The sequence below is a fragment of the Rhamphochromis sp. 'chilingali' genome (assembly GCF_963969265.1).
Source record: "Rhamphochromis sp. 'chilingali' genome assembly, chromosome: 21".
Classification (NCBI taxonomy): Eukaryota; Metazoa; Chordata; class Actinopteri; order Cichliformes; family Cichlidae; genus Rhamphochromis; species Rhamphochromis sp. 'chilingali'.
The window spans coordinates 21,278,732-21,297,632 of NC_137949.1; the positions used below are offsets into that span (position 1 = coordinate 21,278,732).

Genomic DNA, 18,901 nt, shown 5'->3' on the forward strand with positions numbered 1-18,901 from the left:
TTTAAACGGGTGAAACAGAACAAAGGCTTCAAATGATTGTTATTGCCCATAGATGAAGCCACGCTTTTAACCAAGGTCATCACAATTAATTTTCTTCTCTTAAGCCTGGTTATGCTTATAAACTGCATTCATCCACTCCACAATTATGGAAAAGATATGAGATGATAAAGAACTTAAAAAGATCTCCATATTTAAGCTCAATGATACTTTTGCACTTGGATGTAACTGTGGACTGCAGTAGAGTCTTTGATCAGATATAACTTTATGATTCTTGGATGATGGGGTAGAAGTCGAACCGTATGATTAAATAGTAAAATAATAATAATGATCATTTTTTGCTCATTGTGCAAAGGTTGGTAAACAAGGTTCAAATGAGTTTTTAAGGTGACAGGATAATAAATCTAACGACACTACTTTTCGCCTCATCCCTGCTAAGAGGAAACAAACTGAGTGTCAGTTACTGAGCTTTTATTTAGAAGCCCCATTTGTTGACTGCCTCTAAACACACTCTGACCAAAGCATCTTGGGAGCCACTTAGCAAACAACTCGGAGTCAGTAATGAGGAAGGTAGCATCACTCTCCGCAGAGGGTCTCCCTTTTCTTAAACCCATTTTCCAGTTTGCTGATGGCTTTCTGTCTTGCGTCTCTTGGCTGTGACACCGACTGTCACCATCTGCATCCAAATTATACGTGCCCACGGAGAGGCAGGAAAGCTCACATTTTCGGCAGAATATGCCTACCAGGAAGGTTTTGGGATAATCCAAGTCAAATAGCTGTGGGCAACCACTGCAGATCAGATCCTTCCCAGGAAGGGACTTGCTTACCAGGCACGCACCCTTAGGCCACGCTTATGGGTGAGTTTTAAGTTGTCGTCAGAAGACAGAGAGAGGATCACTTGGAAAGTTGTTGTCATTTTTTATTGACAAAAGTCAGTTGCGCAGGAAGCCGTGTTTTTGTACTCTGTGAGGCTCAAATCGGCTCAATTACATGTGTACTGAATGCTTGTCTCGTTGAATGATGTGAATCGTCAGACGCGTTTTGTTCATTTTATTTCTAACACTAAACTTCCTCTTTTTTCTCTCTCTAATGATGATTCTTTTTTCACTCACATTGTTCAAAGCGTTTCTGTGATTCCCTCCTCACAACCATCAGAAAGTATGAGTGTAACAAAGATTCAGCCTTTCAAAACACTTCTATTCTCACTGAGAATGTTGGCATTTGCTGTGAAAATCTAAAAAAAAGGGGAGAAATTATTCAAACATGAGCATGCATGCATGAATTGCAGGCGGTGACTAGTTGCTTTTTTCCATGTTTTACCCACATGCAGATTATGCATGATTTCTCCTGGGACTGCATGGCACACACAAATGGACAATGATTCCTTTTGTCATAGATATTTAGATATTTATTATCAGCTGGCCCAAATTTTGCTGGAGAATTCAAATCTAAACCCTTTGGACTGTGCAGATTCACCACACGGATAGAATGCAGGCCTCAGGCACAGGCAGAAACAGTAATACAAACTTTAGTTTCCCGTTGTCATCCCCGGCTGCATCACTTAAATCAATTGCTATGAAATCTTTTTCAAGCTTAATCTGATTTTTCTTTATCTGTGCAGCGATAACGGCATTAACAGCAAACAAGACAAGATGGAAATCCAGATTAAAGATTAACTTTCTGAAGGCGCAGTGTCAACCATACCTCAATTTAGAAAAATCAAGAACAAGCAAAAAACACATGATTGCATATCATATTAGGTGCTGTAACTAAACATTGCATGCAGGGAAAATGTAACATAAAGCATTAAACAGATTAGAATATAACCCCCAAAGAGAGGATGAGTCACCGAGGAGTTCAAATGCTAATTTGCGATTGTATTAAGTGACTCTTTCTTCAACATACATGGTGTTTTTGTGGAAATGGTTCTAGTTTGTCTTTTATATATGTAGAGAGCGTGAATTTCAAGGCTGTGATGAAACATTGATGTGAGAGGAGAAAATACCCAATTTGGTCGGCAGAGATTAACACAAAAGCATAAAAAGCTGATAAAAGGCCCTCTCATCTCTGAAAGCAAACAAATGAAGCAAACATGAACGGTACCCCAAAAAAAAAAAAAATCAAAAGGCAAAACAAATTAGAAAACGAGAATCTGTGCAGTAAACATCAACCGATATCACAGGCTCTGCCAGCAGATCAACCGAAACTGGACATCTTTCAATCTGAAAATATGTGAATTTATTTTTATTCCCAAGAAGCTGACTCTTCAGAGACGTGAGGAATTTCTCTTGACAGCAGTGACAGGCAGGAAGTCCTCCCTGCATTTTCACCACAGTTGATTTGGTTTGCATCTCAAACGCAGGATTCTCTCTCACATCCCTGAAGCACTTTAGCTTCAAATTGTTGCCATTTTTCCACCAAATGGACAAATATGAACCAAGGACGGTGCTTTCAGGGGAAAAAAGAAAATCTACCCAAATCAGTTAGCGTGTGTGAGTAGGTGTGTGTGTGTGTGTGTGTGCGTGTGTGTGTGTGTGTGTGTTCCTCTCCCAGCATTTCCCCCATCTGCAGAGGAAAGAACTCGCTGAACTGTGAACCAATGAGCATCTCAGCAGCAGAAAGATGCTGCTAGGAGCGGTTCCTACATCCAGCTGTGGACCTATGCATAACGCACACACACACATTAAACACACGTCTAGCGCACATCCAAAACAAACACAAAGTCTCTGTCTTAAGGCCATACAGTGAAGGTGATAGACACTTTATGGATGTAACCTTCTCCTTTCCTCTTTCTTCTCCTTCCACTCCTATTCATCACAAGTTAACATGTTATATATGTTATCTCCTACTTTTTGCTGCCATTTCTTTTTCTCTCTCCTTCCAGCTCTCCTTTTTTTTTATATCTAATACACAGAGACAGGGTGGATGTATAATTCATATCCCCTCTGCCAGCCGTGCTCCTCTCGGTGTGTGTCTGTGCATATGTGTGTGTCTATGTGAGAGTGTGCATGTTTGTGTTTGCGCTGCCACCATTACTTCTCACCCAAAGCGGAAAGAGCGGGTCAGCTAAGTACACGTGTGTTCCTGTGCACTTGTGTGTCTTTACACTGATATAAATCTTGCATGGTCGTGGGAACTCCCACTCGCTCATTTTGCTGTATGTTTCATTACATGGCTCGGGGTTAAAAGGAGTGAGCGTGGGTAAAACATTTGACGTCTGTTTTCCTTTGGTGTATTTATTGGTTTTGGGATTCACATCTATCTCTGCGTAGCGTGCTCTCCCGCACTGCTTATGAAACTGTAAAAGCAGGCCAGCGTTTGCTCTCTGATGGCAGACATGCTTCTCTGAGCTCGAGTTTCTCTGAAATAGAATTTGGTAGGGCAAGACCCACCTCTCTTCTCCACTCAACCATACACTTACTCATTCCCTCTGGGGAGGAGAGAGGCAGAAAGAACGAGGTACGGGAGTGGGAGGAAGGAGAGAGAGAAGCGATGAAAGAGGGGTATAAAGTGCAAAGGAGGGAAGGGGAGAAAAGAGGGAAATGGCTGGAAAGGGACGGAAGCAAAGAAGAAGCAAGTGAGAAAAAGAGAGAATGGATACATCTGCTCGAGTAATGCATTTAAATCCCATTTTAGGTAGATGAACCTAACCCCAGTATTTCCACAGGATGGTCATTTACTACCACTTTACAAGTGGGAGATGTTGAGATTAAAATATTGCACCTTTAATAATATTTCTGTGACCATCATAATAATTTATAACTGCAGACTAAAGGTCTGGTAATGCTGTGCTATAATACATTACTACACTATTTATATTTGAAAATGTCAACAAGTTCTCTGAAGAGACCAAGAATTAATCTGTCCCACTAGATACACTTAAAGTCTCACTAAAGGTCTTGGATAAGCTAATAAAAGTTGTTATATACCTCAGTGGCACTGATGTCATTGAATTACAGTCAAGATCGTTTCAGTTGCATAGGCTAATGCACTGTAGCTAAGCACAAGAAGCAACAGGGGCATTGGTCAGAGTAGCAGCAAGTAGTAACTCAAGTTCTATTAAATTCACATTTTTATTATGGGTTGAAGTTGAACTATATTTGAGGGTATACCCTATTGAAATGTAGGGATATATCTGGCTGTGTGAGACTACATTTCTAGCTATAGTCTGCCAAGGCTGAGGTGAGGTATGTTTTTAGGTCTTTTTTTTTTTTGTCTGGCTGTCTGTATGTTGGGAAGACAGGCTAGGCTACACTGTTTGCTGAGGCAGGTGCTCCTATTGATCAGTGGTACCAAAGTAAAATCTCAGCTTTGAGTTTTAACAAGCTTCTGTATTTGAAGTGGAAAATGTCTCCTTTTTTTTTTTTTTTTTTTTTTTAAACAAGTCCAAAATGTCAGAGCTCCTCAGTTTAACCCAAAATACGTGGCACGCACGAGTCTGCGTGGCTGTGCTGTCGCCGCACATCTGCGGCGTGCAGAAAGCAATCTATGGATCACTGCTCTGTATGAAATAAAAAGAATCAAGTTTAGTGTATAATAACACAAACTGACCTTTAGTTGAGTCACATTAACTGCTTTGCCAGAAGAAAAAGTTACAGCTTAATGCTCAAGTTCATTTAATGCATTTTATGGCACATTTTATTTCACAGTGATTCAGCGATGAAAGAAATCTGGAATTGTGGAGTTCACCAGACCTATAAGGCCACCTGTCACATCCCCCAAAATCTCTCTCTGAATTTTTAGGGGTTGAGGTCTATTGTCAAAAAGGTAGCAGCCAGTTTTTGACAAGAAGAAGGTGTAAAATAAAGAAGACTGATTGTTATTCCACTTTTGTGACATTTCCTTTTAAATTGGCCTTCTTCCGGACAGTATTCTATGTGTTATATCGGTGAAGCACTACTTTATTCGATTCCCCTTTGCCATAGAGCACACTTTTCACCCATCCATTGGTGCCACAAAGCTTTATTCAGAAGACTCACCGCTCAAACACAGTATTATGTATTGTGTTAGTATTATGTATATGGACGTTGTACTGTAGTGCTGCAGAAAAATATATCCGAATTGTATGATTCACTCTAGTTTCCATAACATTTCCTAAAAACTAGTGTCCATCTGGACTATCAGTCAGAAAGCTGTGATATTATATATTTATAACTTTTTCTTAATAATGTGGTTAGTGCTGTCGCCTTACAGCTAAAAGGCCGACTAGGGCCTTTTTAGTATGACGCTTGCATGTTTTCTATGTGCTTTCGTGGAGTCCCCGCTTCCTCCCGCAATCCAAACACATTTTATGCATTTTATATTTGTTTTATGTGTCCAGTGTGTGTGTGGTTGCCTGCTCTAGGGCGCACCCCGCCTCTCGCCTGGGATAGGTTCCAGCTCCCCGCGTTGGATTAGCGGTTAAGAAAATGGATGGAAAATGGATCTTCGGTAGGAACGAGTGACTGGAAGTCATTAACAGGATGGAGAAGTTTGGAAATACTGAGAGAAAGACTTGTTCACTGCAGACATTTTGACATGTCGTTACAGGGAAAGCAGAGGAGTAAGTATAAACAGTAATGATGACTGAATTCCACTTAGGCGAGCCTTTTCCCTGCTCCTGGCAGTGGTGGATTATTGGGATACACACCAGAACTCAGCAGTCATTAAGGTTTTTCATTACAGCTGTGTGTATCTTGTAGAGACGAGTCAGAACATCTCTGCAAAAGATCTACATTAGTTAGTAAGAAATGAGCTCTTTGACCAGCTTTAAAATTAAATGTATAACTTAGATAACTTAAATTCAGAGTTTTTCTCCAACTTCTGGTGGATACAGATACAGAAATCCATAAAGAGAGGAAGCATACAAGAGAGAGGGTGGAAGGAAAAGAACACAGAGGAGGTATATGTGCAGAGAGCAAAGTAATGTAGAGCAAAAACAAAGAAGAAAAAAAGGAGGCCAAGATGGGGAAAGAGCTATAAGCCACCTAAAGCATGTAAAGGAAACAAGATAAGAGCACGAGAGAGTGAGGCATAAAGCGCAGGGAGAACTGTTATGGGATGGGGGGGTGGGTGGGGGTGGAAACGTGCAAAAGGGAAGGCACAAGCCAAGAGGAGAACATGTAGAGATAAAAGAGAAACAGAGAGTGAGAGGGCGACAAAAAGGAGGGAGATGGAGCATCGACTCTTCTCCCTCTTATGGGTGACTGAGTATTGGGAACAGTCAGCTGAGTCCATGTCAAGAGGAAAAGAACCTAAACTAGAACGGAGCTTTACATGCGCAGTTTATCCCGCCGCTACAGCACTGTAGACAGCCGACGCACTAATGGACAGAACAGCAGAGCGGCGGGGAAAGATAGACGAGGTAGAAAAGAGACTTGGGGAGATGTTTCAATTGAAAAGTAGAGGAAAAAAGTGCATTCATGTACTTTACTGTAGTTCTTAGTGTAGCTGGACTCGGTGCAGGAATTGACTGGCTCACTATCTGAAAAATTGCAAATAGAGCAGGAAGAGGAGGTTCACATGGGAGATGCTTTGATTAAAAAAAAGTCTCAAAACTCATTTAGAGTAACTTGCTGCTGCAGCTCTGTTTAATAGATGGCAGGCAAGTAGAGGAGGGGAGGAGAGGAGAGGGAAAGTTACATCAAAGTGCAGTTGGTGATAGGAATGCATTAGATATAAGCGCTGCCCTGATGTTTGGAATTTCAAAGCTTTAATATTTTTGCTTCCTATCCTGGGATCTTGGTGTTTTTATTACTTTGAGGGTGTTTTTCACTAAGGAGAGCGGGTGACCGTGGCTAATTCTGTTCAATAAAGCAAATGATACGTGCTGCACAGCGCCTCATTTCTCTATTTAATGGACAGCAAAGCAAAGAGAGGCAGAGGTGGGAGAAAGTGTCTCCGAGCTCATTTAGTGTTTTCGCTGGCTGTAGCTGCTTAGTGCTCACTTCAGTGGACATAAGGCAGAGGGGGTTAGAGCGAGAGAGACGATTGAAAACCCTCAAAACATTTTAGTCCGCTCTGCGAGAAGTTTATCAAAAGTTGCATTAGATCCATCATCAGGACAATTTTCTCTTCACTCCACTTAGTTTTATTCACAAATGGACAATAACTGATTGAGGCATGTTTTTCTTATTTAAATGTAATGTTGCAAACTTGCAAAAGTCTTTTATTGTACAATAGAATAATGTAGACTAGAATAGAATAGAATTCAATTTTATTGTCATTGCACACGTCACAAGTACAAGGCAGTTTGCATCGATCCGGAAAGTGCTTTAGCAATAATATCAACTATATTTACAGAATATAGATCTAATATAGATATGATACAATGTACACGGAATGAAGGTATCTTATGAATATACTATAACTGTAAGTATGTACAGGCTATGACTGAAGTGAATGTACAGGCTATGTACAGGCTATGAACAGGTTATATGTATGGTTATAAATATGAAAAGCTATAGCAGATTATAGATATACAATTGCGAATATTAATAAACAGTTGTAAAACTAAAATTAATGTACTGTACATCGCACAGCAAACAATTCTCTTGGTGATTGTGAACAACAGAGCACTGTTTCACCACAACCGTTCTAATATGAAATAGTAGGTAAACACAGGTGTTACTAATCACATTAATTACAGCTCTGCACCTAAATAGAGCACTCTTTGTTAATGTGATTAGTGACACCTGTGTTTATTGAGTGTTTCACGTCAAAACAGCGGCTGTAAAACCGGCTTATAGGCTCTAAAATTGTGTGGTATTTTCATTAAGTATGTTAACTTAAGCAGAATTTGTATTCAAGCATTTAAAGTATCCAAACTGTATTTTGATAGAGAGGCCTTTTTTTCTTTCTTTTTTTTTTACTCCCTAGACTGAAGAGCAGAGCCCTGGGAAGGGCCTTGAAGTTTTATCATCAATACGCAACATTATATAACTCCAGGATGAATCAAAGTATGTCAGTCTTGCAGTCTAGCATACTTTGCAGACGAGAATAAACAGTCTTGCAGGAAAAACGAGGAAAAATGTTAACAGCACAGATGTGACATTAATTAAATTTCCACTCTCTGAGACAATACACACACACAGGTGAGCAAAACCTTTATGAAACCAGAAAAAAAGGTATTGCCAGTTTTGCATCTATGAGATCCCTTTATACACAGCTGTCAAAAACATACTATACGCCTAGTGCACACAGCTGACTAGAACATTTCTAAGTATGATATTTTAACAGACTTAAAGGCCCACTTTGTGCAGCATGCAACACAGTCGTAAACATTTTTGCTGCAGAAGAATCAATAGGAAAAATTGCTCTGTGGCAACTCATAATACGCCAAGGCTTTACCTTCATCTGAGTGCTCCACTTATAATGCTTAAAATGTGGCTTGGAGCTCAGGGGTTTAAGGAGATTAAGTCCCTCTTGAGGGCATTGATGCCCAAAGTGTTCAAAATGTCTTCAGGTACAGGTGTGTGAGTCCCTTCTGTGCCATGATGGACAGTAGCCTTGGTTTTAATCACCTCAATTTGGAGAGTGATCACAGATGAGGCCACTGATGGGGGTAAACACAGGTACAATTCCTCAGTGTGTGATGTTATAAAAATCTAGCTAATTTTCAGTGAGGCACCATTAGCTACTGGTGACTAGGCTATGAAACATCGTTTGACCGTGATGCTTGGAGTTATTTTAAGAAATAATAAAGATTTGTTAATGTTACATATTTATTTAAACACGTGAAATCAAGTGTTCTATAGATAAATAAACAGGAATGCTATTTGAAATGTTTTAACATCTTTATTTGTTTCTGCATTTGTCAGGCGGTGCTGTGATGTCTGCCTTTTGTGACAGGGGGTGCTGCAGCACCCACAGCGCCACTACTTCCCATGGCCCTGTTTAAAAGTAAATAATAAAACAGCAACTACATAAAAGCTGGTAGTGTGCTTTAGTAATACATACTCCCATCAAATCAAGTTGCAATTCAAAATAACTGCTCATAAATTAAGATGACACCAAAAACATAACCTGTAGAACTGAGTTACTAAATTTTGTCATTGAAGATGATTTCCTGAATCAAAACTGTGTTTTATTAAACTTTTAATTCCAAGTAATTGTTTTTTCAATGTAACAAAAACTACATACTTAACACTGAACCTGCAGTGCCAGCTTTTAATAGTACTTAATCAGTGTGTGTTTCACACACTTTTACAGACAACACTTTTATCTCCCTCCATGCCACTGATTTTCATACCGGTTCTTGTGTAATTTAACATACCTCAGAATTCAGTTTTCAGCTAATATTTCTTTGGAAATCACCATGTTGATGCAGTACTATTTTATTCCTGTCAAACTGAGTATTTTTAAAGAATCAGCTAAAGAAATGTGAATAAATTACATATTTTTGTGACAGATTGCAAATAGCCAAGTGCATAGGATTCGATTTTAATTTCTTTATTATATGTAGGCCCAACAGTGGTTCATCCATTGAGTTAGATTCCTTTTTTATGCTTAAATGGTTCAAAAGTCTGATGAAAAGGACAGCACTGAAAAAAAGTGAGGAAGCAACCAGTGTATATAAAAGTATATTTTAAAAAATTACAACAAAATATGTTTCCTTGGAAGCAAAATATAAAGAAATAAGGGCTGGCTCAAGACATGTGCACAGCCCTTGCATTGTACAAGACCTGAAAAACATCTGAACAATTCCTCTTAGAAGAAGAAATCCCAGTGCAGCCAACAGCGAAATGGCAACAACAACAACAGGCTTCTGCGCATTTTATCTTAGCTCTGTGTACCTGGCAGCATGCAGGGAAGGGAGGGGAAAGAGAGAAACATCCATGAAGAGATGTCAGAGAAAGAGAGAGAAAAAATGTGTCCTCCTCCCTGTTTAGAGTTTCCTTGTCAGTGTAACTAAATAGCTTTCTATTTAATGGACAGCAAACAGAGGGGAGAAGGAAGAAACAGATACACGGTAATAGGACTGGATATTGAAAAATGAAACCCTGTACTGTGCCGCTCACTGTACAGCACCTCTGTACATCACAGAAAGTAAGCAGACGGTGAGAGACGGCGAGAAGAATACACACCGCAGATGCTTTAAAAAGTGTCTCCAAGTCAATTTAGTTTCCCCAAGCCACTGTAACTAAATAGCTCTCTATTTTATTGACAAAAAAGTCCAGGAGAGAAGAGAGAGTGAGAGAACGATGCAAGAGTGATGAGCTGAATGAAAAACGAGCCGCTGGAGACGTAGGAATCCTCTCAACCTCATTTGTGAGCTCTGGTATTTACTGCTGCTATCAGATGTGTATTAGAGGCAGATCACAGAGGCAAGTCGTTTTATCTCATTCACTCGCTGAGTATTATTAAATCATTACTGTCCTGGAGAAAGCTTCTAGCTTTCCAGTTTGACATTTTCCTTTAACTAATTAGCTTGTTTAAAACCGCGTGCCCTGTCCAATATGTCTTCTTGTCTCGTTTCGGTACAATAACACATATTAAATGTATATATTAGCCATACAATTCTATTTAATGTCAGTGTGTGGGTAGCTGACGCCTGAGACGACACGGAAAACGATGACAGCGGTAGAAATGTTTTAAATGTGCGGATGTTCAATTAGCGATGTGAGAAGTGTGGGGGAGTATTAACACCATTTTAACACTTGTCTCTCATTAAAAACTGAAATGAGCTATTTATTTTGCCTTTTATACTGCATTAAGCACACATTAACCATTTAAAACATTGAAATATTTGTATCATCTTGGAGACAAGCGTTAGGCTGTTGTGAGTAATGAATAGTAATATAATAGAATAAAGACGATTGCTTTTTTAAAAAACTGGGTCTTTAATTTCTTAGTAACTAATAATTACTAAAGATTTTGTGATTTTTTTTTTAGTAACTTGGGTTTTTTTTGTTATTATTACAATTTAAATGGTGCACTGTTAATCAGTTCATTTAACTGTAAGTGCAGGAATGCCATCTTTAGCTTCATTGTAGTACTTAGAGGTACAACTTTAAACATAAAGTATAATGCATCACTGATATGATGGCTGTGCATGGTCATTTTTGCCCATTAAATTAACATATATTTACCTTGACTCAAGGGCTTTGGCTGATGTGAGCCAATTATATTTGGTTTTTCATGCACCGACGATGGCTTGTAAAAATATTTGGAAGGTAAATGAACTGAGCAAAAATGTAGTGATGGAGACCGGGATTCACATCTTCCAACATATGTTTTGATTAAAATGCTTTTCCTGCTTCGAGAAGACAAATTAGAAGTATTGCCAGTGAACATTAACCAAATGTGCAGTTCATTTATAATATATAAATGAATACAAATGCAATTACAAAGAGCCTTGAAGATCATCTGCAGAAATCTGAACTGTGATGCTGTTGTTAAGTTGTATCCAGGAAACCAGTAAAATAAAGGAAATCATCAAAGTTGTTATAAGTTATATTAGAAAGCACTGGGGCACATCAAGGGGCACAAAGGTTACCAAGTTCAAACCTGCCTGATCCTGTCAGTCTTTGCTTGCCTCCAACTTACACATACACAAAGAGAAAGCTAGGAAAATTAGTCAGTGAAAATGCTCAAAGGAGTACACAGTATGCTGGTTTGGGAGCAGTGTGGTGTGAGATAAATTGATGGGGTGAGAGAAAAAGGGGGAGGAAGTAGCAGGAAACATGGTAGCGAAGCAAAGGAAAGACAACAGAGAAAGAAGAAGGGAACACATGCATCGCTCCACTGGGACTAACAATTCCAGTCTTCCTCCAGACCTTCAAGTCAGAGCCGTCTACCACTTCAGAGAGAACATTGCCTCACTAAACCAACACACACACACACACAAACTACCTCCCCTCTGTGTCTCAACGCTCAGAACAGCTGTCAGATACCTCTGGACTCCTCTGGGGGGAGTGCATGTGTGTTTGTGTGTGTGCACTGTAACTGCACGTCATGCAGCTCCACTGCGTTTATCTATGCATGCTTGAACATTTGTGAGCCAGCATGTTTGCATGTGGGTGTCTTGTGAAGTTTCGATGACTAAGGGGCTCATTATTTTTATCTGTAATATTTATACCCAACTCCAGAATATTTACCGTTTTTCTTTTTTGTTTTCTTTTTTTGAAAAATTAAAAAGGGACAGAAAACAAGGATTTTTAAAATGCAGTCATAGCAAAATCTGAGACCAAGCTGGATTTTAAAATACCTTTTGCAGTGCAAACGTTAACCTTTTCTTTCCCTCCTTGCTCACTGGTGCATAATCAGTTGCTCATTTGTACCTTCTTTCCCTTTTTTCCTCTTCCCTGTGTTTTAAGGTATATTTCCTCAGCTATGCCTGGCCTCACTTTGAGGGAAGCACAACAAAACATGTTTGCATGCATTTTTTTTATTTTATTAAACATATTGAGCTAAAAAAAAAAAAAAAAAAATCAGACTATGAATTGTAAGAGTGGTTTTCCAACATGCATTGTTGTAAATCTATATGTGTGAATGAGAAAGAGCGTGCATAAATCTCACCGTCCCACAGCAAGTGTGTATCTTTGCGTGCTACGCGTGTATTTATGCATCATATTAGCACGGAGGCGGAGTAACAAGGCATTAGTGGTCTTACTGTGCTTTCTGTCACTTTGAGTCTTGTTAGAGGCTGTTTTAGCTCTGCTAAACTAAATCAATACACAACAGCTATTGCCTTACAACACATGCATGCACTCCCCAGCAACCACAAACACACACACACACACACACACACACACTGAGGCTGCAAGTGAAATCGCCCAGTCAGCTACGATGTCCAATCAAGAGCTGTTTAAGAAGACAGAGAGCGCTGTTTAGAAGATGTGTGTGCCGCTCTGCAAAACGAGAAAGGCATTTAAAGAGGTGTCGCTCCTGTTAATGACCGGTGCCGCTTGAATTCACCTGCTGCTGTTTCATCAATAATGTTTTAGTGCAGATGCCAACATGTGCAAAAGTATGTGTACCTTACATTATACATATTAGGTATCTTCTAATTTAACCCCTATTCAGCTTAAATGAATAAAATAAAACTATCATACACAACCTGAAAAAAACCCTCTTTGATTCCACAAGTTTTAAATACTTTTTTGTTTCAAAGACAGTATCTGCAGCAGAATGTTTTATATTATATTCAGAAGAATTATTGTCAAATACTAGAAGTGTTTACTTTTTTAAATTCTGGGGTTTTTTGACAAGTTTTGTTTGTGGTGCGCCGGCGCAGAGAGCAATTAAAGATGCATACTTTGCTATTTATGGAGTTGAAACCTCAATGTTATACGAGGGTGGATCACACGGTACTTCATAACCCGTTCAACCATAATAGTCTGGTGTGTGTGTGTGTGTGTGTGTGTGTGTGTGTAGGAAGAGAAGGTTGAACATGTGTGCACCAACCTCTATGTGTATGTGTCCATATGTGGGTGTGTGATGAGCATTTGACTGCTAAAGACCTGAAAAACTGTGAATCAATACTGCTAATGAGAGTCTTAGAGCTGGGAGAGGAGGGATATAAAACCTCTCACCCTGTTCTTTCAATTTGTCTTTCCCTCCTCCTTTCCCACCTTCTTAACTCCCTCTCCCTCCTTCTGCATCTCCTCTCTCTGTCTCTGCTTCTGTCTCCATCCATATGTTTCTTTGCTCAGTGGCGCGCACCATTTTGTTGCTTCCTATCCCCCCCGCATTTCTTAGACCCGCAAGTATAGGTGATGCTAAATTGTGCCATCATCTCCTCCTCTCAAATGCACTTTCCTCCACTCCTCCACCCTGACAAATTGAATATTCTCTCTAAACACTTTTTCCACGAGTGGAGGCATCTCATGTTCTGCTTCCGCGGATCTGCAAACTTAACATCAATGCCCCAACAGCCCATTATCCAAATACCAAAGATGTATCCTGCAGCATCACAATCCCCATGTAGCAAAAGACCATCCTGTGAAGGATTTGCAGGGTTTTTTTGCAAATCGTGTAGACTTAACATAATTTCAAATGCAGAGCAATTCCACATTCATTGCTGTAGCCCAGCTAATCCTCCAGTTCTTTCAAACTTTAAAAACTTGCTTATTTGTTTGTGTGCATCGAAGTCTAATCATTCTTGTCTGTTCTATAATTATGGCGAATTATGGTTGATTGAGTTGAAACAGTAACAGATGTATAACAAGAATTCAAGCCTGTTACAACAAATGTGCAACATGATGTGATTATTTCCTCTTACTTATTTTCCAAGAGATCCGTAGGAATTGTTTGTCCTCAGTTTGAGAGCACCACGTATTTGCAAAACGTGACTCCAACATGATTTGTGAACAGAAGAAACACTGAGCACACAGGAGACTAATTTGGGACTTCTGTAGTTTTGCATTATCACAAGGTTGTGGGTTTGTCTCCCTGCATGCATTTCTGGTCAAACTTTATGCAGCAAGAGACAGAGATTGATATTTTCTAATGCTGTAGAACAGTTGATCAAATGTTGTATGTGTAAAATAAACACAGGTTTGCAGTAAAGAACCGCTTACCATAGATGACAACAGCATAATGTGGAAATACTTATCTAATGTACTTTAATGTAATCTACCAATAAATGAATTCACACTTAATATTAACTCTAATATACTACACAAGTTTGTGCACAAGCCTAGTTGTTAATCTTTATATTGACTGAAAATGGGATACCTGAGAGCCAAATGCATAAAAATCTATGGCACAAAGGTAGACGTGTGCATGCAAATCACCTCTTTGATAAATCCCAAACACTGGGACACACACATGCCTAAATATATGATTTCCACTCCCACCTCTACCTTGGAATGGCTACAGAAATTTTCTTATTTGATCGACTGCATATAAAATTGCTGTTTCCACCTCAAGTTATCACAGTGGAAAAAACAACAGCCAATAATAAATGGATTTTTACTTAATGTGAAACTGACATGGTTGATGGAGAAGTGAAGAAAGAGGAATGTGTGGTTGGTGGTCTCGGTTCTGAAATAAAGAACAGCAGAAAAACTATGTGAGGGGAAAAATAATTAAGCCTATCAACTCTGCAAATTCAAAGCAAAGGATCCTGGCAGAGTAAAAAAGAAAAAGTCAGAATAGAAAAAACAGGAGGCAAGAAAAAAAAGCACATCAGTTCACACAACAAAAGCAGACCATTATGCACACTCGCAGCTATTTATAGCACAATTAATGAGAATCATAATAATAATAATAAAATGGAAACACAGCACACAATAAATGTTTTCCATTTAGGTACGTAAAAAATAAAAATGATTATAAGAAGTTTAGGCCCTTGTTTTATATCACAGTCTGTCCCCCTTTATTTTTATTTTTTAATCTCCACCCCACTGTATTAGGCTTCACCTTCTCTTAAAACATGTGCACATGTCTGTATTTTTACCCCTCCTTTATAAATATTAGTTTATGTTTTTGTGTGCACACATCGTTTGTGCAAGAAACACTTCAATTTGCATCTGTGGTTTACAGAACATTTAGGCTTATTTCCAAAATGAGTTATAGTTTATATGATCAAACATGCAAAACTCAGAATAAGGTCCTGTAAGAAAAAAATACCGCCCATCTAATAAAGAAGTTATGGAGTTGCTGATTAACACAGTCAGAGGAAAAGGGGGGTGGAGAAACGATAGTTTAGAGCCTGGTTTGCAAGCAGAGGTGGGGTGTGTTTGATAAATGGCTGACTGCGCGCAGCATCGTTTAGAGTTATTAATAAAACACAGACACTATCGATCCGTGACAGGCGGGGCGCAGAGCCGGCAGATATGCTCTCTCTGATATAGATTTACATATGGCCCCTGTTCCTCCATATGGATTTAGCAGCAAAGCCCAGAGTATCTGCAAGGCTTTGACTGATTAGGGCTGTCCAACCTGCTAAAGGTGAGAGGAGTGATAGAAATGAGTGGGAGTGAATAAGACATATTTACTGTATATAAAGAGAGGGAGGGAGAGGGCAGAAGGGAGATGCCCCCGTTCCCAAATCAACTCGGTACAATGTGGAGAGCTAAGCGGACCAGACAGGTGTCAGCAGCATGGTAAAGTCTCTCTCCCACAGAAGCTATCAAGAGGTAGAGCTGTCGGCATTGAGTTAAAATTTCTAATCATTTCCTCTGACTCCCACAACTTACAGCCCATCGTCGCCATTCATCATCTTCCACAAGACATCTCAGAAAGAAGTTCTTAATTTACCGTGATTATGACTCTGTTTGCATATAAATTGCGGGTAATGATTGGAGCCCTAATTTGGAGGGAGGAGAATGTGAGGAGGGAGGATTTTTCTTTTTTTTCCCTCCCCCTTCTTTTTGTCTCGCGAAAGCAAAAGAAGAAGAAGCGGATCCCACGGTTCAAGTTTCTTGCTACTTTCACACATACACCCACCAGTATAAGCACATGCAAACACATGCATGGCCTATCTCCTTTTCCCCCATGAAGGCACGTGCAGGGGTCCAGGGATCACCCAGAATGCTTTGCCCTGCATTGTTGAACTGTTCTTTTCAGTGCATTAGAGGAGGGTGAGAGGCTCCACGTTGCCAAAAGATGGGTCAGGCCCTTTCACTGCCAGCATCCTTCTTTCACCCAGGCCTCTGTCTCCCAGGGCAACTCTCTTTCTTGTCCCCTGCATGTGTGTGTGTCTCTGAAAGTGTGTGTTTGCGTATGCATATGTGTGTCTGTGTGTGAGGAAGAGTGCAAGTGAAAGAGGAACATGAAAAGGAAAAGCAGGCTCGATGACTCGCAGCCAAACCTTCTCCAATTTCCTCTCCACGACTAATCTGATTGGCTCTTGTGATGCTCCGACGGTGAAAGGAGAGCAGGATTGGATGATGCTGGTAGGAATTGAGCAGGCAGTACTCCATATTTGGCTGGGAATGTTGTGATGAGGCAGGAATTTGGGCAGATTTCCCCCTATAGAACTCTTTCGGGGAATCACAATGTGTGTGCTGATGCATTTGAATAATGTAATGTATGTTCAGAGCATCTTCCTTGAAGTGCCTATTTAGTGTTTTCGAGTTAATTCGCAGCTTCACATAAGCATCCTGTCTGATTGAAGGGCAGAGGAAGCTTTAGATTTAGTGGGGAAATAAAAGAGAGAGGCCAGGGGAGAGAATGAGAAAACTCTATCTTTTCACTCGATTTAGGATTACCAAGAAAAGCAGGGGGGCAGTCGGAAAGAAGGGGAGGCAGAGGATAACAGGGAGAAAAAGAGAGAAACACAGGGAATTAGCGATGTCGAGAGAAACAGTGAGGTCCAAATAAATCAGTCTGAGCAAACCAAATCAAGGGGGGTGCTGGGACTCTGAATCAGGTTAATCAGCAGGTATATTTGCAAGTACATGACCGCACAAAAATTCAAAAGAGCTCTTTTTACTCCCACTTTGACCATCCATACTCATTGTGTAACTCTTCTTCAAATTAACGCTATACGGCAAGAAGACAAAGACCCTTGTTAGTCGCTTTTTGCGGTGGTGGTGCAAGGGCACAGTGGTGCTAAAGTCAGCAAAACAGCCTCGCAATATCGTAACAGCAGCACTTACATGCTGATGTTTAGCAGGAACAGTGGTACCCATGTCACTTGTCTTACTCTTAACATGCTTGAATTTGCTAATGAGCACTACACAAGAGCTGCAGTTGCAGTTAAAAGAACGCCATTGCTTTGTTTGTATTTGCACAATTAGAAAAATGAGTAAGATGTCGGATTAGGGCATTTATCTTGTCAACAACTTGATTGTTTGTTAATTTGGGGGTAATGCTTATTCAAGTTGCTGAGACATTTTATTCACAACTACAACTTTAGCCATCCATTTTCTTATACTTAACCAATTCAGCCTATCTGCCCATCTGCCAGAGCGAGAGGTCGGGTACCATGGACCAGTCGCCAGTCTGTCACAGGGCTAAAACAGAAAACCATTCGCACTCATATTCACATAATTTAGAATGACCAATTAATCTAATCCCCACTAAGTGCCTTTTTTTGGACTGTGGTGGGACGTGGGAGTACCCAGAGAAAAACCCACAAAAACATGGAGAGAATGTGCAAACTCCACACAGAAAGGTCCCGGCCAGATGGTGGATTCAAACCCAGGCTTATGCTTATGCAGCATTGCTAACCAATGCATGTTCTTCTCTCCAACTTCTCCAAACAGCAACCCAAATATTAAAGAGAAAATGAAAACCTGCAACTTAACAATCATATCTGAAACAACCAATCTAATCCGTTTAGCCAGCCTGTCAAATTGCACCGTTTTGTCAGAGCAGTTTGTATATTTCAGTCATGCACAAGGTGTTATGGCAAAGTTACTGTACTAAAGGGTCTTTTTTCCTCAGCCTAACCAGCTATTGCAAATAGTTGTAAAAAGAAAATGAAACAGAGACAAAGCAAAACCGAGTGGAATACAAAAAGGTCCAAATACTGATAAACCTGCAACCAAAATCAGCAGGATTCACTATCCTAATGGGCCCTAACTGGAAGAAAACGGCCTACCCCGCATAGATCATTTACACAACGAGTGTCGAGATACTTGTAATTTAAATAAAAGTGTTCATTAAACTGCATGCACTATACATTAGGACTTTAGCTTGGAGAGTTGGTGTACATAAATAATTGCGGGAAAGTAAACAGTCATTAACTCTGACACTCTGCATTGCAGAGTATAGGCAACAAGATGTTTTACACAGCAAACAGTCCAAATCCAAACACTGATACAGTGCAAGACACACATAAAGTGATGGAGAGAAAGAGGCAAGTACCATGTGAAAAGGAGAAGAGAAAGGAGAGGATCAAAGGCAGAAAACAAGCTAAGAAGCAGATGAGTAAATAAAATGGATATACTCGCCAGTTCAGCGGAAAAACGCGGTGAGGATTAGGAGGTGTGCAGATGTGGAAAAAGAGAGTGGAATGGAAAGACAAGAT

The 18,901-nt window shown here is 39.9% G+C and overlaps 1 protein-coding gene across 1 annotated transcript in view; it reads left to right on the forward strand.

Annotated features, from left to right (window-relative positions):
• The window catches only part of efna2a (ephrin-A2a), an 82,350-nt gene that overhangs the window by 19,808 nt on the left and 43,641 nt on the right, over positions 1-18,901 (forward strand). The window lies entirely within an intron of this gene.